At 42.4% G+C, this 16,664-nt stretch overlaps 1 protein-coding gene across 1 annotated transcript in view; it reads right to left on the minus strand.

Annotated features, from left to right (window-relative positions):
* LOC122941666 (sec1 family domain-containing protein 2-like) overlaps positions 1–16,664 on the minus strand; it is a 554,683-nt gene that overhangs the window by 304,478 nt on the left and 233,541 nt on the right. The window lies entirely within an intron of this gene.

The following is a 16,664-nucleotide window of genomic DNA, read 5'->3' on the forward strand; positions in this document are numbered from 1 at the left end:
ATGTTATTTTTCTCACCAATGTGGACACACATGAACATGGGACCAACACAGATGCCTTCAGCTGCCAAGTGCACATGTAACAGGTCAGCCGGTGTCATAGGTACAAATCTGCTGACAGATGTCCTTTAATGGCAGAGAGGATATTAATTTATACTCACCATTTCAAAACCCCTTCATTCTACTGCTGCCGCTCTGCTCCTTCCAGCCGCTCTAGACAAAGCAGATAGAGCGCTTGAGCAGAGGGGGTTCGGAACAGCGAGTATAATTTGTCTCATATTTAATATCTTCACTGTCATAAAAAAAATCTATTAAAAATGACATGGTGAAGATGAGTCAAATAATTTACACTTACTGTATCAGGGATTTATGGCATAGCCTGTGCCATAATGGTTGAAGGGACACTACCATCAAAAATGCTTTAACCACATTTTAACAGCCTATATGTGAGTATTCTACGTAACTTTTTTATATAGATAAACAAGGGGTAGATGGTTTTCTGGATGTAATTTTTGAAGTCATTCTATATATTCTACTTCCTGTCCTGACTCTGACTTTGTTTGGACTTTTAGCATAACAACCAGTCCCACAACCCCTCAGACTAGAGAGAGCTCCCCTGTAGTAAGTCATTAAGAGCATCACACATTACACAGATAAGTGCAATGCTCTTCTTTGGGTACCTTTATCTAGGCCCATCGAGAAACCAATAGAGCTGTCATCCTAAATTCTACATATATTATTATACTAGCAGATATCATCTTTCCCTCACAACAGCAGTAAAAAAATAAGTTTTACCTCTCGGTGCTGACTACTACAGGAGAATATTTTGTATTTTATTTTCAATTGCATAGAATTCGCCAAATATATTTTTTTTAAATGTTTTCTATTAATATTGACTTTAAAATACCCTGTTCTGACAGAAGTGATCCTTTAACATTGGAATACCCCTTTAAAAAGTATCCAGAAAAAGTGACATGGCAAAGGTACAGTAAGTCAATTAATATGGCAAAAAATATCAATGAATTGTAAACTATAGCAGCCATAAAGGGACACGAGGAAAAGTGCGCAGCAAGTTGCACCTAAATTATCATGTACATATCTCAGTTTGGCATATGTTACTCAATTTTTACTACAGTGTAACATTTTGAAAATCTCCTACATTCAATTGAAAAGTCATCTTTTTCTCAATAAATAAGAGTTCTTACAAAAAAAAACAACTTTCAACAGATTCAGTTACTCCTGGATGTCTATGGGATGATTAGATTATTTCACAAACTAAAATGTATAACATTAGGACAATGGGAGATGGATAGGTTGTGTTTTGTTAGAATTTCAACTGCATTAGGCCTCATGCACACTGCCGCTGCCTGGCCATGGACGTATTGCGGTTCCGCAATACGCGGGCACCAGCCGTGTGCACCCCGCATCATGGATGCGGCCCATTCACTTGAATCGGTCCGCAATCCAGAAGGTTGGTGCAGAACGGAGGCAAGGAACCCCACGGACGCACTACGGAGTGTTTCCGTGGGGTTTCTGTCCGTGCCCCCGCACTGCAAAAAAGTACTTTTTTGCAGTGCAGACCGTCGGATGTGGATTGCAGACCCCATTTAAGTGAATGGGTCCGCGTCCGCTTGCGGCGGCCCTACGGTTTGCGGTCTGCAGCACGGCACAGGCCAACAACAGTTGTGTGCATGAGGCATAAAGGAATCATTTCTGTAGGATCAAATACCAGTCGCACCTTAATGTAATTTAGCACAGCTACACTGGAGAGGCTCTGCTTTCTTTATTGGGTAACAGCTAGAAGCCTGCTTAGAGCAAGCTTATGTATCTACTCCAAGGTCACGTCTAGTATTCTGCTATGTTTAGATGAGGTGTGCACAGTGTCCATCTCATTGTGAAGTAAAAGGATGTAACATCACATGCAGCAAAAGAAAAAGCTTTGTGTTTTGCTTAAAGGGATTTTGTCACTAAACATATTCTACCTTTTTCAAACCAGCACCTGGATCTGAATACTTCTGTAATTGCATGTAATTAAAAATTTAGTATAGCCACTGAGCTATTGCATAAAATGTATCTGTATAGCGCCTCCTGCTGTTTGTTATTTTCCTTATTTTTTGTCCGTCTTACTGAGCCAGTCACACATGCTCAATTGAAAGCTTCAAATGCCACCAGCCATATGTTCTGTTAGAATCTGTGGCAGTTACAGGGAGAGAGCTGCAGCAGAAAGGGCACACCCCATGAGCTGCCGGGCTCAAGATAATCTGTCAGAGCAACTGGAGCAGTGAATGTTGAGATCTCTGGATCCATGTGAGGTACAGGGCTGGTTCTAGTTTTGTTAGAAAAGCATTGACATGTACTACGTGATGTCTGATTTTCATTTTTACATCAACCATAGCATAACCCCTCTAACCATTATAACAGACGAATTTTGTATCGTCAGTGATCACATTTATTGCATGCATATTAGCAATGTGTAAAAAGATTTAAAGCAAAAAGTTTAAACGCTTAAGAAGGTTGTTCACATTTTTTTTTTTTTTTTTTTAGCAGGACTTGTGAAAGAAAGTATACTTACCTGTTTCCCACTGCTCTCTTCCAGCTCCATGGGTCCCAGGCTGTCTTGTCACTGCAATTCTGTTCCCCGAATGTAAACTTCCTGTACAGTCGGCGTCACGTGCCAATGACTGTCCTGTGACATGTCAACAAGCAACACATAACTGGCAGTGACATGTCACCGCAGTGGGCAGTCATTGACTGCAGCAGTGTATATGACTCCATCCTTGCAGGCATGTGGGGTGTCAGACCCCAGCCAACTGCGACACTATATAAGCAACATGAAGAAATAAGAAAATTTGCCATACCCCTTACTGAAAAAAGAGTTGTTGTTTTTTTCAGAGGGGGCAGGTCCAGGGTGGATAAAAATCTATGATTTTTTATTTTTTTTTATATATATATATAAAAAAAATCAGATTATTTTTTTTTAAATCAGATTTTTTTTTTATATAAAATGCTTTTTGAGGAAAATATATTACAATCCAAAGGTTATTCCATCATGAAATAAAGATTCGTTTTTTAATTATGTAGAATAAGGCTGTATATGTTTCATTTTTGGGGTAAATAAATTCCATTAATCCATTCACAATGTCATGCTCTTCCAGAGGTTTTTGTAAGATTATTGGGCAGTTTCTCTGCCTACAAGATATTATCACAGATGCTTGGTTTACTTTTGCAGCTCTCAAAACTGAATTTGACTCAGCAGAGATCACATGCCTCTTCTTCACAGCAAAAAATGTATAACATGAACAGAGTTGAGAAAAAGACCTTAAAGGGGTTGTCCAAGTTATATTTATTGATGACCTATCCCCAGGATAGGTCATCAATATCAGATCGGAGGGGTCCGACACCCCCAACGATCAGCTGTTTGAAGAGGAGACTCGCACGGTGTCAGCGCTGCCTCCTCTTCACTGTTTACCTTCTAGCCGTTGCATGTGCAGTGGTGAGCAGGTGTAATTACACCCAAGCCGTCCCATTCATTTCAATAGGAAGGCTTGGGTGTAATTACACCTGCTCACCACTGCAGATGCAACGGCTAGAAGGTAAACAGTGAAGAGGAGGCAGCGCTGACACCGCGCACGCCTTCTCTTCAAACAGCTGATTGCAGGGGGTGCCGGGTGTCGGACGCCGGCCGATCTGATATTGATGACCTATCCTGGGGATAGGTCATCAATAAATATAACTTGGACAACCCCTTTAATCCTAACTTCTACAAACCTATGAATGCAGAATCAACCTAATCAAACTAATATGAAAAGTTGTTATTCTAAAAATCTTCATCTACTTGCATATTATAAATTATACCAGCAAGAATTAGTCTTTTTGTAGAAAACTATGATTTATATTATACCTTACTGACTAGTGATTTAAATTGTGATTTAAATCAAATCCACCCTGAAAAAGACTCCTTCAGGAATAGACATGCTTAGACCCAAAAAGATTTTTTTCAAATGTTGCAAAAAAAAGGAAATATTTATGCTACATAAAATATGGTCTAGATGCTCTTAAAATGGTAACTTTCCTTAACTTATGCATAGCCTTCCTTGAAGTAAGGCATAGGGTTAAGGATCAATTGGATCGTCACTATACTAAGGACAGGGGTGAAATATTTTTTTTTCTAGTCTCTTAGAAATATTATACTTAGATTGTAACAAGTAGCCATACAGCGATTTAGTGTGTTTGCTTTCATTGGGGATTTAGAAAATGTGAATTTAGAGATTTGTAAAGAGGAGGGAAATATGGCCGAGCTCTTGTACAACAAAGAATGCTAGTCATGTCCTTAATAATTAGAGCTCTGTGTTAACGCCAGAAAAGAGAACTGGAAGGAAACTAGTCATACACAACTGAAAATGTTCCTTGTGGCCCAGAAAACACATCCACGTCAGTCAAGCAAAATACTTGTAAGGACATCATGTTTGTGGTAATCTCTTAATCACTGCCCAACAAATTAACTGTGGCACTGTTTGGCAGCTCGGGACACGTTCTCTATATGAATCAACGAACAGAAAGCACCAGGAATGAGAAGAAATAAACAGTGAATAAATCCAGAGTATAAGTATATCACTTGTATGTGTACCCTGGTTAGTTTGTCAGACACTTGGGGCATTTTGTCCAAGGTATTAGACTCCAAGGCCCTGACAGCACCATTTTAACATCACGCTCGTTTCCCCAGGGAAATATGTCTGTAGATCTCTGTTCCTAGTCCATGTTGCCGGCAAGGTTTTGAATCAACTTAGTACAAGAAATAATAAAATTTTTTTTGCTTTTATGTAATTTTACAACCTCATGATAAAATATACACTACAGTAGCAGAATGTGAATTCACTAAGCCACAATCTGTTTCACGCAAGCTAGACAGAGGCACAAAGTCTAGAGAGTTCACCGGTTTTTATCCTTAAAGACGTTTTCTGACTTTTTTTTATACTGATGACATATCTGAAGGATAGATCATCAGTATCTGAAAGGTGGGGGTCCGACGCTTGCTAATCAGCTGCTTGAGAAAGCCGCTGCGCTCACCGAAGCATTAGCTTACCAAGCACAGCGCTGTACATTGTATAGCGGCTGTGCTTGGTATCATAGCTCAGCCTCATTCACTTGAATAGGACTGACTTAGGCCCTGGAACTGACGAATGTGACGTCTCTGGCCGAGGGTAAGCTGCAAGAAGGCCGCTGCACTCCTGTGAGCACTGCAGCTTCTTCAAGCCACTGATCGGTGTGGGCCCCAAATGTTGGACCCCCACCGATCAGAAAAATATAAAAACTTAGAAAACCTGTGGATACCCAGTTCATGATACTTAAAATTGGATTGATAATGACAGCACTGTCGGATCTGTGGTCAAGAAGAGAGCCGGTAGTCATCACCAAAAGGATGAATCAAACTGCGACAAGATGGGGTACATTGGCATTGTAGACACAAGGCAAAAGTTTGAACCAGGAGTAGAACGAAAGGTACCAGGCAAACAATGCAAAATGACAAGGCAAGGTTGTAGTCAGGAACAAGGCCATGGTCAGAATAAGGATTAGCAAAACAGGAACAGAAGAAGATAGGGAAAGATGTACCTTGAACACCAAGTGGTCTGCTGCAGCTGATGCCCCTCTTTTGGAGATCACCTGGGTCTGAGGTCATCTACAGGCACTGGTTGCCTTGGAAGCCCACCTCCATGTGGAGGCAGATGGAGTGTCCTGGGCCGATCCAGCATCACTACGGCCAAAGACAGAGGAAGTCACAAATGCACTGGTGGCATCCAGCTAGCTAACAACCTGACACAGTCACCAGAAAGAGCTGCAGCAGACTGCCAGCTGCAGGAACCAGAAGCTGTGAGTAACAATATATGTTGTTGAATGGGGGTCTGATCTGAGGTTGAGGGGGTCTGATCTGAGGCTGATGAAGAATGGGGGTGTGAAGATTGGGGGTCTGATCTGAGGCCTGATGAAAAATATATATTTTTTCTTATTTTCCTACTTTTTCATGTTTTACTTGTATCATGAAATCACTTTTTTTTTTTTTTATTAAAAATCATTTGTAATTTGCATCGCCATGTACTCACATCCATAACATTTTTAATTTTCCACCAATATGGTTGTCTGAGGGCTTGCTTTTTTGCCGGTAGGTTCTATTGGTACCATTTTGGGGGACACACTTTTTATGCCATTTTTTGGGAGGTGAGGTAACAAAAACAGCAATTATGTTTACTGCCCGGGATAGTAAAATGATCCCACATGAGGACTTCAAGATACAGTGATGCGATGCTGCAACAATACACTGCAATAGACATCTGCAGTGTATTGTAGTAGTCAGTTTTACACTGACACTTGGCCATATCAGACCCTTCCTCTGGCAGGGCCTGATAGCAACCATCAAGTCCCTAGGATCATGTTGTGGGGGCCCTTTGGGGGAGATCGCTCCTTCTGTGAACTCCTTAGATGCAGCAGGAACTATTAACCGTGAAATCTAAGGGGTTAAATGGCCAAGATCGCTGCTAGCACATATCTCAGTCATTGCAGCAGGGTGTCAGCTGTCACCCCATCTTAACGTACAGCATAGTGCACTAAAGTTCAGCTTGCCATGCTGTATATTTATGGCATGGTGGGTTAAGGGATTAAAGGGAACCTGTCACAATATGCTTGCCCCCAAAACGGCCATCACCAGCTATTATGTCCCAGCGTTCTGTAATTGTACAGAGAAATAACTTTATATCCCGTGCTGACTATAAGCTAATCAGCTAATTAAGCTTTTTAGAAGTCAAGGAGGAGGAGCTGCTGCCAACACAAGTCAGGAGGGCTACACCCTTATCCCACCCAGCCAGGCTTGATTGACGTTCCTAAGGACAAGTCAGGCCAAAATCTTGTGTGTGCCATTGCATCTACTTCCGTTGCATGCACAGTGTGCCTCTGAAGCCAGGGCAAGTACATCCTGCCTTCACTGCGCATGCATTGGAAGTACTAAGGATATCTTTGAAAAATTCTGGACCATAACAGTCTGGTACTGTTGGAGGTTTTGGGGGAAAAAGCGTTCTTAGGGGTCCCCTTTAATGAGAAAACTTGTTTGATAAAAGAACACATCTTTGTAAATTGCTCAGCCAGAAAAAATTACAGGTATCAAATCTTTTGGTACATGATGTAAAACAAAATCCGCCACATTCATGCAGTGAGTGAAACACGTTCCACATCATGAGTCATAAACCGAAGCTGCAGGAATATAAATGTCACTTTCAGCCGTAAACTTTACAGGGATACCTAAGCTTCTCTTGGCTGTAACCATGCACCTGAAGGTGAGAAGTCCTATACTAGCAGACCCCATCCCAGGGGTGAAAACAATGGACCTGTGTTTAACATTTTCCAGATAATGTTTCCACAGATCAAACGTTATCTGGTTAATTCTCCAGTTATATGTATGGTGACTAACAAACCCAGAGGACCAGAGGTACATTCATTTATCTTACTGCAGTACAATTTGTCTAAGGCCTCATGCACACGACCGTATGTATTTTGCAGTCCGCAAAAAATACGGATGACGTCCATGTGCATTCCGTATTTTGCGGAACGGAACAGCCTGGCCTTAACAGAAGTACAGAAGGACATTTTTTTTTTTTTTGCGGAATGGAAATATGGACACATGGAAACGGAATCAACACGGAGTAACTTCTGTTGTTTTTTTTTTTTTTTGCTGACCCATTGAAATGAATGGTTCCGTATAGGGTCCGCAAAAAAAAAAAAAAAAAAAAAAAAACAGACAGGGAAAGAATATATGTTCGTGTGCATGAGGCCAAATACACAGTTTTGGGGTTTTGCAGTTTGTCAAAAAACTATACACAGTGCAGCAGATATTTAAGGGGTTGTCCAGGATTGTTAGAATAGCTATACTGGCCGCGGTGGTGTTGTGTCCCCAAGTGGCAGGTCACTGCTGAGGTCAGTCATTGACTGTGGCGCACAGGACGTTCCAGCAGCCACGGAACAGAGCCACAGAGAGCAGATAAGAATAGCTCTCTTCAAAAGGTCCTGCTGGAAGGGGGGGGGGGGGATTTAAAAAAGAATCCTGTACAACCCTTTAGTTATCTACCATCAAGATACTGAAGAACTGACTCTGTGCCATCATAATCCCAATCTGAAATAATGCTAAACTAGAGCCTTATTATATTTAAGGAGCTTAGACAGGAAATAGAACTACACCCAAAAGGCAATGGGGATAGACTCCATAGCCTTACTGCTGCCACTTGTGGCTCCACATAAACTATAAGGTGCCTCAAAAACCAAACACCAAGGCTTGGCGGAAGCAGCTCAAGGTCCTTCATTACCGTCTGTCTCATAACAGTAACGAGTCCAATATCTATGTAGTTTAGGTCAGTGCCATATTTCAGTAGGTGCACATCAACAATTCTATGTTCAGGACATTCAGATGAGTCTCCACAAACCTATTTGGACAGAAATATAGGTGTATAATATAGTCTGTGAATGAACAAAACTTGAAAAACAAACAACAATGTGATTTAAAGACACTAACTCCACACTGGAGTATACAGACCCAATAACGCTGTGTATTTATCCTGAAAGCCTCCTTCCATTTCCTTAAAGAAGTTTAATTCTCCTTGATGAGTAAAGAGACTTTACAAGGCAAGCCAAAAATTTGTCCGGAGGAAGGAGGGATGATATAAAATAATAACATACTCATTACACCTAAAAAAATCTCCTGTCATTTCAGAGCCACCAAACCAGTGGTACCCACTGGTCTCTATTTACAATGCCTCAGTGATGACCTGCCCATCTACCCACATCTCAGCCAATCACTGTTCTATACACTGCTGAGGCCAGTGACTGGGTGCAGTAGTCACATGCTGTCAACATACCATCACTGCTGCAGCTGGAAAGACCAGGCCAGCAGAACCGGAGTAGTGGTATGGGATCTGCCGGGTAAGTAATGATTCTTTCCTTTTTGCAGACTGAGCCCCTGTGTTATCTGCTTTCCTCATGAAATCAGACAACCTCTTTAATATATGGATCTAAATGAATATGTAAGATCCCGAATATATTATTAGGTCACACATTTTAGCTACTTAAAGGGGGTAAGTCATCAATGTGACATAGGTGTGGTTTCCACCAATGGAATTTGCACCTATCTCCAGAAAGACGCCCCCGAAGTGAAGGGAGAGCAGCCGCGCATGTGCTGTCACCCTCTACTCACTGTTATGGGACTTCCAAAAGGGTCTAGTCACACATCCGCAAGTGTTTTGCGGTTCGCAAATTGTGGGTCCGCAAAACACGTACACCGGCCATGTGTTCTGCATTTTGAGGACCGCACATGGCTGACCCTGTGATAGAAATGCCTATTCCTGTCCGTGGCTGCAGACAAGAATAGGACATGCTCTATCTTTTTTGCAGGGCCTGCGGAACGGAACAGCACACGGTGTGCTGTCCGCATCTTTTGAGGCCCCATAGAAACAAATTAGCCCGCACCGTTCCGCGGAAGTGTGAATGGACCCTAAGAGTGAATGGAGAGCAAGCCACGCATGCATATTGTGCTCTCCTTAACTTCAGGGACCCTGTTCTGGAGACAGGAGGGGTCTCGGAGGTGGGACATGCACCTATCTGACATTCATGGCATATTCTACTGATACATCTTTGATGTCCCTGATGGGAATACTCTTTCAATTTCATATACTGATTGTCATTTACTTTCTAGGTACTTTAAACGGAGATGCTTCACTGAATGCAGCATGTGTTGGGCAGATGTCGGTGGTGTGTATCCAGCTGTGACATTTTCAAGTGTCAGTTTGGACATTTGTCGACACTTAACTCAATAGACGTTCATCTTGAAGATGTCCAGGGATCATTCAGTTTAGAACTACAGATGATCTAGCATCATCCACACAGAGAAAAAACATTAACACTATTTATCTGTGTGAATAGAAGACAAAAAGATGATTCATTCCATCCTGTGCCAAGGAGATATACAGCGCATGTCTTTCAAAGAAGTTTTTGTGGCAATAACAGCAGATGCGCTCTACATATTAAAACATCAATATAATACATTGGTTACAAAGAAAAAAATCTAGCATAAGTGTTTTTATTTTATTTTATCATTGATGGCCTATCCATAGAACATCAATATACGATCTCACTAACACACAAAGGGTTGGTTTTATGCCTCCTTAATTAGAGCAGGCCTCACCTGCGATCACCTTAGGTGAAAGGGAATACCTGTGCCGGAAGGGTGTGGACTGGCAGATCCCACTACCAAACCTATCTGCCAATCCAAGAAAAATCCAGCCCAGAAGAAAACGTATACAAAACTGTCTCAGAAAACTATACTTTGCTGAGACCACTGCAGCTTTCCGGATTTTAGTTATCTCACCTAGCTGAGGTATCCGGGTGGGATACACACGCCTTCCCCCACTGTCCACATTACCACACTAGACAGTTCAAAGATGCCCCAGATCATCATGGAGCATCTGTAGACTGTCTAAATACTAGAACGTAATGGTGAACCTGCCGTATAGTGCCTCCTGCTTTCTTCTTTGAATACAAGAAATAATATTAATGAAAAACAATCTTTAGGTCTGTTTTAAATCATAAAGCCACATGTACATGATGTGTATTACGTACATTTTTTGTGTGCGTATTTTTATGCAGAAAATACATTGTACAAATACATTGGCAGTAAAGTAAATGAGAATTCTGGAAATTGTCTCTGCAGACCTTCACCTGTGGTGCAAATTTTGAGGTTTGCAGCATGTCAATTGTTTGTACAAATTTTCAGTGCAGGTTTCACCCATTCGAATGCAAAGAGATCTGGGGCAAATCCACATTAAAATATGCAACAAAATTCTAAAGTAACATGCAGATTTTGGTGTGAATTTGGTGCGGAAATGCAGCTACAGAGGTAGCAGGGGTAGCACTCCAGCTCTTAACTCAAAGTTCTTAACTCATCGCGTTATCTTGAGACAAAAGCCATTGAATAGCAATTGAAGGTGTTTGCTTAGATTAGATCACCAAACCCAGAAATCTCAGAAAGCAGGAGTTCTAACTCTACTACATCCGTAAATCCATGCAGAAAATCTGAATAAACGACACCGTCGTCTGCATTCACCTCATTCACACGTCCATGTCCGTGCTCAATTCCATGAAAAGGTGGTCAGTGATGCCTCTGTGAAGATGTCCGTGATGGATCCATGTGTACTCCTTGTGTTTCACGGACACTGTGCAGCTAAAAACAACTTTTAAAGCATCTCTTCCTAATGATCCATGAAACATGGATGGCGTCCGTGTTGCTTCTGTGTTTTTCGCGGCCCCATAGACTATAATGGGTGTGATGGATCCGTGAACACGGACAAAATAGAGCATGCTTCTGTGCTAAAATTACGGACACATGAACTGTGGTAAAACACTGATGTGAGAAGACACACATGAATGGGTACGTGTGCTGTCCGTGGAGAGCACTGATGCGTGGATGAGGCTTAAAAGAGGTCACCCCATTCACATTTATGTATGCAATGCGAGCGCCTGTAAGGGCTCATTCACATGTCCGTTTAGTTTTACATTCTTCTGATCCTTCTGAAGCAGATCCGTCTTTTTTGAGTATCATGATCAGTTTGCATCAGTTCCATTAGAGATCCGTTATTTTAGTGCGAGGGGGACGTTTTCTACGATTTAAAATAACGGATCTCTAATGGAACTGACAAAAAAGGATCTAAACTGATCATGATGGATGCTCAAAATAACGGTTTTTTTTTTTTTTTTTTTATGCTTGTCATTCTGATGGATCAAAAAAACGGAAAACAGAGGACAAATGTAAAAAAAAAAAAAAAAAAAAAAAATGGTGGGAAGAACATTGCCACAGGAGCTAAAAGGTTGAAAGGAAGCTATTAATAGATAACATGTAAGAACTATATATACAGACACTGCGGTTACGCCTTTTAAGGCCCACACATCTTAACCGATATGATAAAGACCAGGAGTCCACTCCTCTGAAGGCCCATTAATGCAGTGAGAGTGCTTTGTCTCTGTCACCGGGCAGCCCCCCTCCAGCTAACGGGGCAGACAGAATAACATTAGTACAGCGTTATCTTCCCGAACAAGAAGGCTGTTGTGGCAGGAGCTGCAGCTGTGCCTGTTTCTTTCACTCGGGACTGATCAATGCTGGACATTGTATGTGCAATTTGTATGTGGGAGATGGGTCTTCCTGAGGAAACAGATGCTTTGAGAACATCCATTATGGAATCTACTAATTAATAAGATTGGAATAAAACTTGTCTTCAGACATGTGAATTAATGGATGAGGTACAGGAGATGCTAATGTGTGGGAAGTGAAAAGGTGATCCAAACCGATAGACTATAAAGGGGCGACCGCTACCCACGTGCAGGCTCCATACAACTAGTCAGACAGCACAGCTGTGCGGGCTTCGGCCAGGCCGATAGGCTGCATGCACAGTGAGGACAATTCAGAAAGGTAGTCTTAAATACACCCTCTGTTGTGCCGGCTCTACACATACATATCTCTGGGAACGCTTTTTTCGGTTGCACAAGAAGGAGCCAACGTTAACTCTTGATATGTCTTTTTAATTGAAGGCTCCCACAGATGTTTGTAAAAGTCCTTCCTGCTTCAGGGACCCAAAATGTCATACCAGACTTTTAAAAGACTAGTTACACATATGCTTACATAAACACAAGTACAAATGGTGCACAAGTATGGCAGCAGTGAGCCGACATAAGACAGAAAAGCACAGATTATACCAGATTTAGGATTTGCACAGTTACAAGGAATATTTTTTCATATAGGGAAAATAAATATCTATGGCAGGGCTGGCCAACCTGCGGCTCTCCAGCTGTTGTAAAACTACAATTCCCACCATGCCCTGCTGTAGGCTGATAGTTGTAGGCTGTCTGGGCATGCTGGGAGTTGTAGTTTTGCAACAGCTGGTTGGCCAGTCCTGATCTATGGTCTTGATGTATTTTTAATTGCAGGCTTCCACAGGTAGGTTTTTGAAAAGGCCCCCGCAGATTTGAGACTTATCCCTTATCCCATGAATAGGGGATGTTTTTGTATTGGGACCAGACATTTAATGAAACGGTGGAAAATGGCTACAAATAATATCTCTCCGGAGGGCCCTGCCTGTTTTTGCATTGCAAAAAACTCAAAAACAGAGTCTGTCAACACTTTTGACCATGTTAAACTGCTGAAAGCACTAGGTAGGGGCTAAGTAGAACTAAGAAAATATACACTAAATGGACAAAAATATTGGAATACTCCTCTTCGTCACTGAATTCAGAGGTTTTGTTCAGTCCCATTGACACGGGTTTATAAAATCCAGCCTCTAGCCATGCAGACTGCCTGTACAAACACGTGTGAGTGGTATTATTGTAGAGTTGAAGTGTTTAGAAACCACAGCAACTGTAATGGAAGTGGGTGTGGAACCACTGTGGTAACCAACAGATTTGACTTTGGGCTAAACCTAAGAGTGTTATGCTGGCAGTCCCCTGGTATTCAGCCTTTAACTGCCATACAGGTATCTGGACTATGCTGCAGGGGGAACCACCAGGCCCCTACCTCCAGAAGTAGTCTCTGTATGGTTGGCAGCTGACCACAAGTGTCAGAGACATTGGTGAGGAGCATCGGGGGATCAGGGTAAATTGTAATCAGACACGCCAAAGTCAGGGTCGGCAGAGTACAGGCAATCTGAGTCTGAGGTCAGGGTAAGTATTGAAGGGTCATAATGACAATTAGGCATAGGGTGGGTCAGACAGCAGAGAATCAGAGTCGAAACGGAGTAGCACACCATCGCAGGAACTAGCAAGTTTGAATAACCTATTGCTCAGGCACTTTCCCACAGAGGAAGGTATCCTAAATACCCAGAAGTGATCAGTTATAGACTGAGGAAGAAATAAGGTGTATGCGCACGGGCTCTATGAGATACAGACAGGAACAAGAGGCCTATGCTGGCAAGAAGCAGGGCAAAGTCTGCCAGAAAGAGAAACACAGGACTTTTGGTGGAGAGCCGGCAGGTCTGGACTGTTGAAACAGCAGCAGCAGGATAAGTGGAGTAGCACCCATACCCACCAAGGGTACAGGCCACCAAAGGCAACTCAGCTACGAAGTGGAGACCACCTAGAGTTTCAGAGAAGGGTCTGCGAGGGCGGAGGAGCACAGTAAATAAAAGTTGCCAATGCTCTGCTTAATTGCAATCGCAAACCTCCTCTGGCATTAACATCAGCACAAAAGCTGTGCACTGGGAGCTTAATGGGTTCATGGTATGGGTGTCCATGACAAGCAGAAACATGCTATCAAACGCAGTGCCAAGTGTCGGATGGAGTGGTGTAACGCATAGCACCACTGGACTCTGGTGTAGTGGAAACATGCTATGTGGGGTGACGAATCATACTTCTGTCTGGCAGGTTAATGAACAAGTCTTGGCTTGGCGAACGCCAATAGAATGTTACCTGCCTGACTGCATTATGTCACCTGCGAAGTTTGATAGAAGAGGTTTAACGCTATGGGGGTGATTTTCTGGGGTTGGCCTAGGTCCATTAGTTCCATCAAAGGGAAATCTTAAAGGGATTGAGTAGCTTTTTATAAGTTTTACATTATATCCCTTTGGTGACTTGTTCTGCTACTGGCACATAACTAAGTCATGTGCCACCTTGGAGGACACGACCCTGCTGTGGCTAATCATTTGCTGCAGTGGTACACTGTCTGATGGAAGTGTACACGTGTGGACCAGGGCTTGACAAAGAAAGTGGTGGACTGAAGAATCTGGAACCGATCTCTGGGGAGCATTTAAGCATGCTTGACTCCACATGTCCAGCAATAAGGGGGGAGAAACCTTTTGGCCAACTATAGATTTAAACTCTGTGGAACAGTTTGGGGAAGGCCCTTATCTGTTACAGCATGAATTTTCCACCGGTGCACAAAGCAAGGTCCATAAGTGCATGGCTGGGTAAGTTTAGTGTGGAAAAATTCGACTGGCTCACACAGCGCCCTGACCACAACCTCATCAAATACCTTTGGAATAAACTAGAATGAAGATTGCAAGCCAGGACCTCTTGTTCAACATCAGTGTCTGACCTCACAAATGCTCTTTTGGATCAATAGGAAAAAAGACCCATGGACACACTCCAAAATCTTGTAGAAAGCCATTCCAGAGTGGAAGCTGCTTGTGTACAGAAACACATCACAAATTAAGGCCTCTTTCACACGACAGTATGTCCATTTCAGTGTTTTGCGGTCCGTTTTTCACGGATCCGTTGTTCCGTTTTTTGCTTCCGTTGTGGTTCCGTTTCCGTTCCGTTGTTCCGTTCCGTTTTTCCGTATGGCAAATACAGTATACAGTAATTTCATATAAAAAATTGGGCTGGGCATAACATTTTCAATAGATGGTTCCGCAAAAAACGGAACGGATACGGAAGACATACGGATGCATTTCCGTATGCATTCCGTTTTTTTGCGGACCCATAGACTTTAATGGAGCCACGGAACGTGATTTGCGGCCAAATATAGGACATGTTCTATCTTTAAACGGAACGGAAAAACGGAAATACGGAAACGGAATGCACACGGAGTACATTCCGTTTTTTTTGCGGAACCATTGAAATGAATGGTTCCGTATACGGACCGTATACGGACCGCAAAAAACGGCCCGCAAAACGGAAAAAAAAAACGGTCGTGTGAAAGAGGCCTAATAGTGTAATACATTTTGATGCCTTCATCCATACTATACATAAATAATATATAAACTTTGGGGGGCAAACTGCAGGGAGGCTAAACTAATAATAATAATAATAATAATAAAAACTTAAGCTCATCTTCCCAAGTCTACTCTGATTCAGCATTGTTCCTCAGTTCTCTCAGCCGGGCTGCAGCTGTGGAGTTTTGATTTTGCTGCAGTGGTGACATCCCGTATACAGATATACAGTCAGGTCCATAAATATTGGGACATGGACACAATTCTAACATGTTTGGCTCTATACACCACTAGAGATGAGCGAACTTCTGTTTTAAGTTCGGCGTCTAAAGTTCGGGTTTGGATTAGCGGAGAATCCCGATCTGGAACCGGATATGGATTCCGACTTCCGTTGTGGTCCGTGGTAGCGGAATCAATAATGGCCGATTATTGATTCCACTACCACGGACCACAACGGAAGTCGGAATCCATATCCGGTTCCAGATCGGGATTCTCCGCTAATCCAAACCCGAACTTTAGACGCCGAACTTAAAGCAGAAGTTCGCTCATCTCTATACACCACCACAATGGATTTGAAATGAAACGAACAAGATGTGCTTTAAATGCAGACTGTCAGCTTTAATTTGAGGGTATTTACATCCAAATCAGCTGAACGGTGTAGGAATTACATGCATATGTGCCTCCCACTTGTTAGGGGACCAAAAGTAATGGGACAGAATAATAATCAATAAATCCTTTGCAGTCAATTACAGCCTGAAGTCTGGAACGCATAGACATCATCACCAGACGCTGGGTTTCATCCCTGGTGATGCTCTGCCAGGCCTCTACTGCAACTGTCTTCAGTTCCTGCTTGTTCTTGGGGCATTTTCCCTTCAGTTTTGTCTTCAGCAAGTGAAATGCATGCTCAATCGGATTCAGCTCAGGTGATTGACTTGGCCATTGCAT

Source organism: Bufo gargarizans, chromosome 1 (assembly GCF_014858855.1).
Source record: "Bufo gargarizans isolate SCDJY-AF-19 chromosome 1, ASM1485885v1, whole genome shotgun sequence".
Lineage (NCBI taxonomy): Eukaryota > Metazoa > Chordata > Amphibia > Anura > Bufonidae > Bufo > Bufo gargarizans.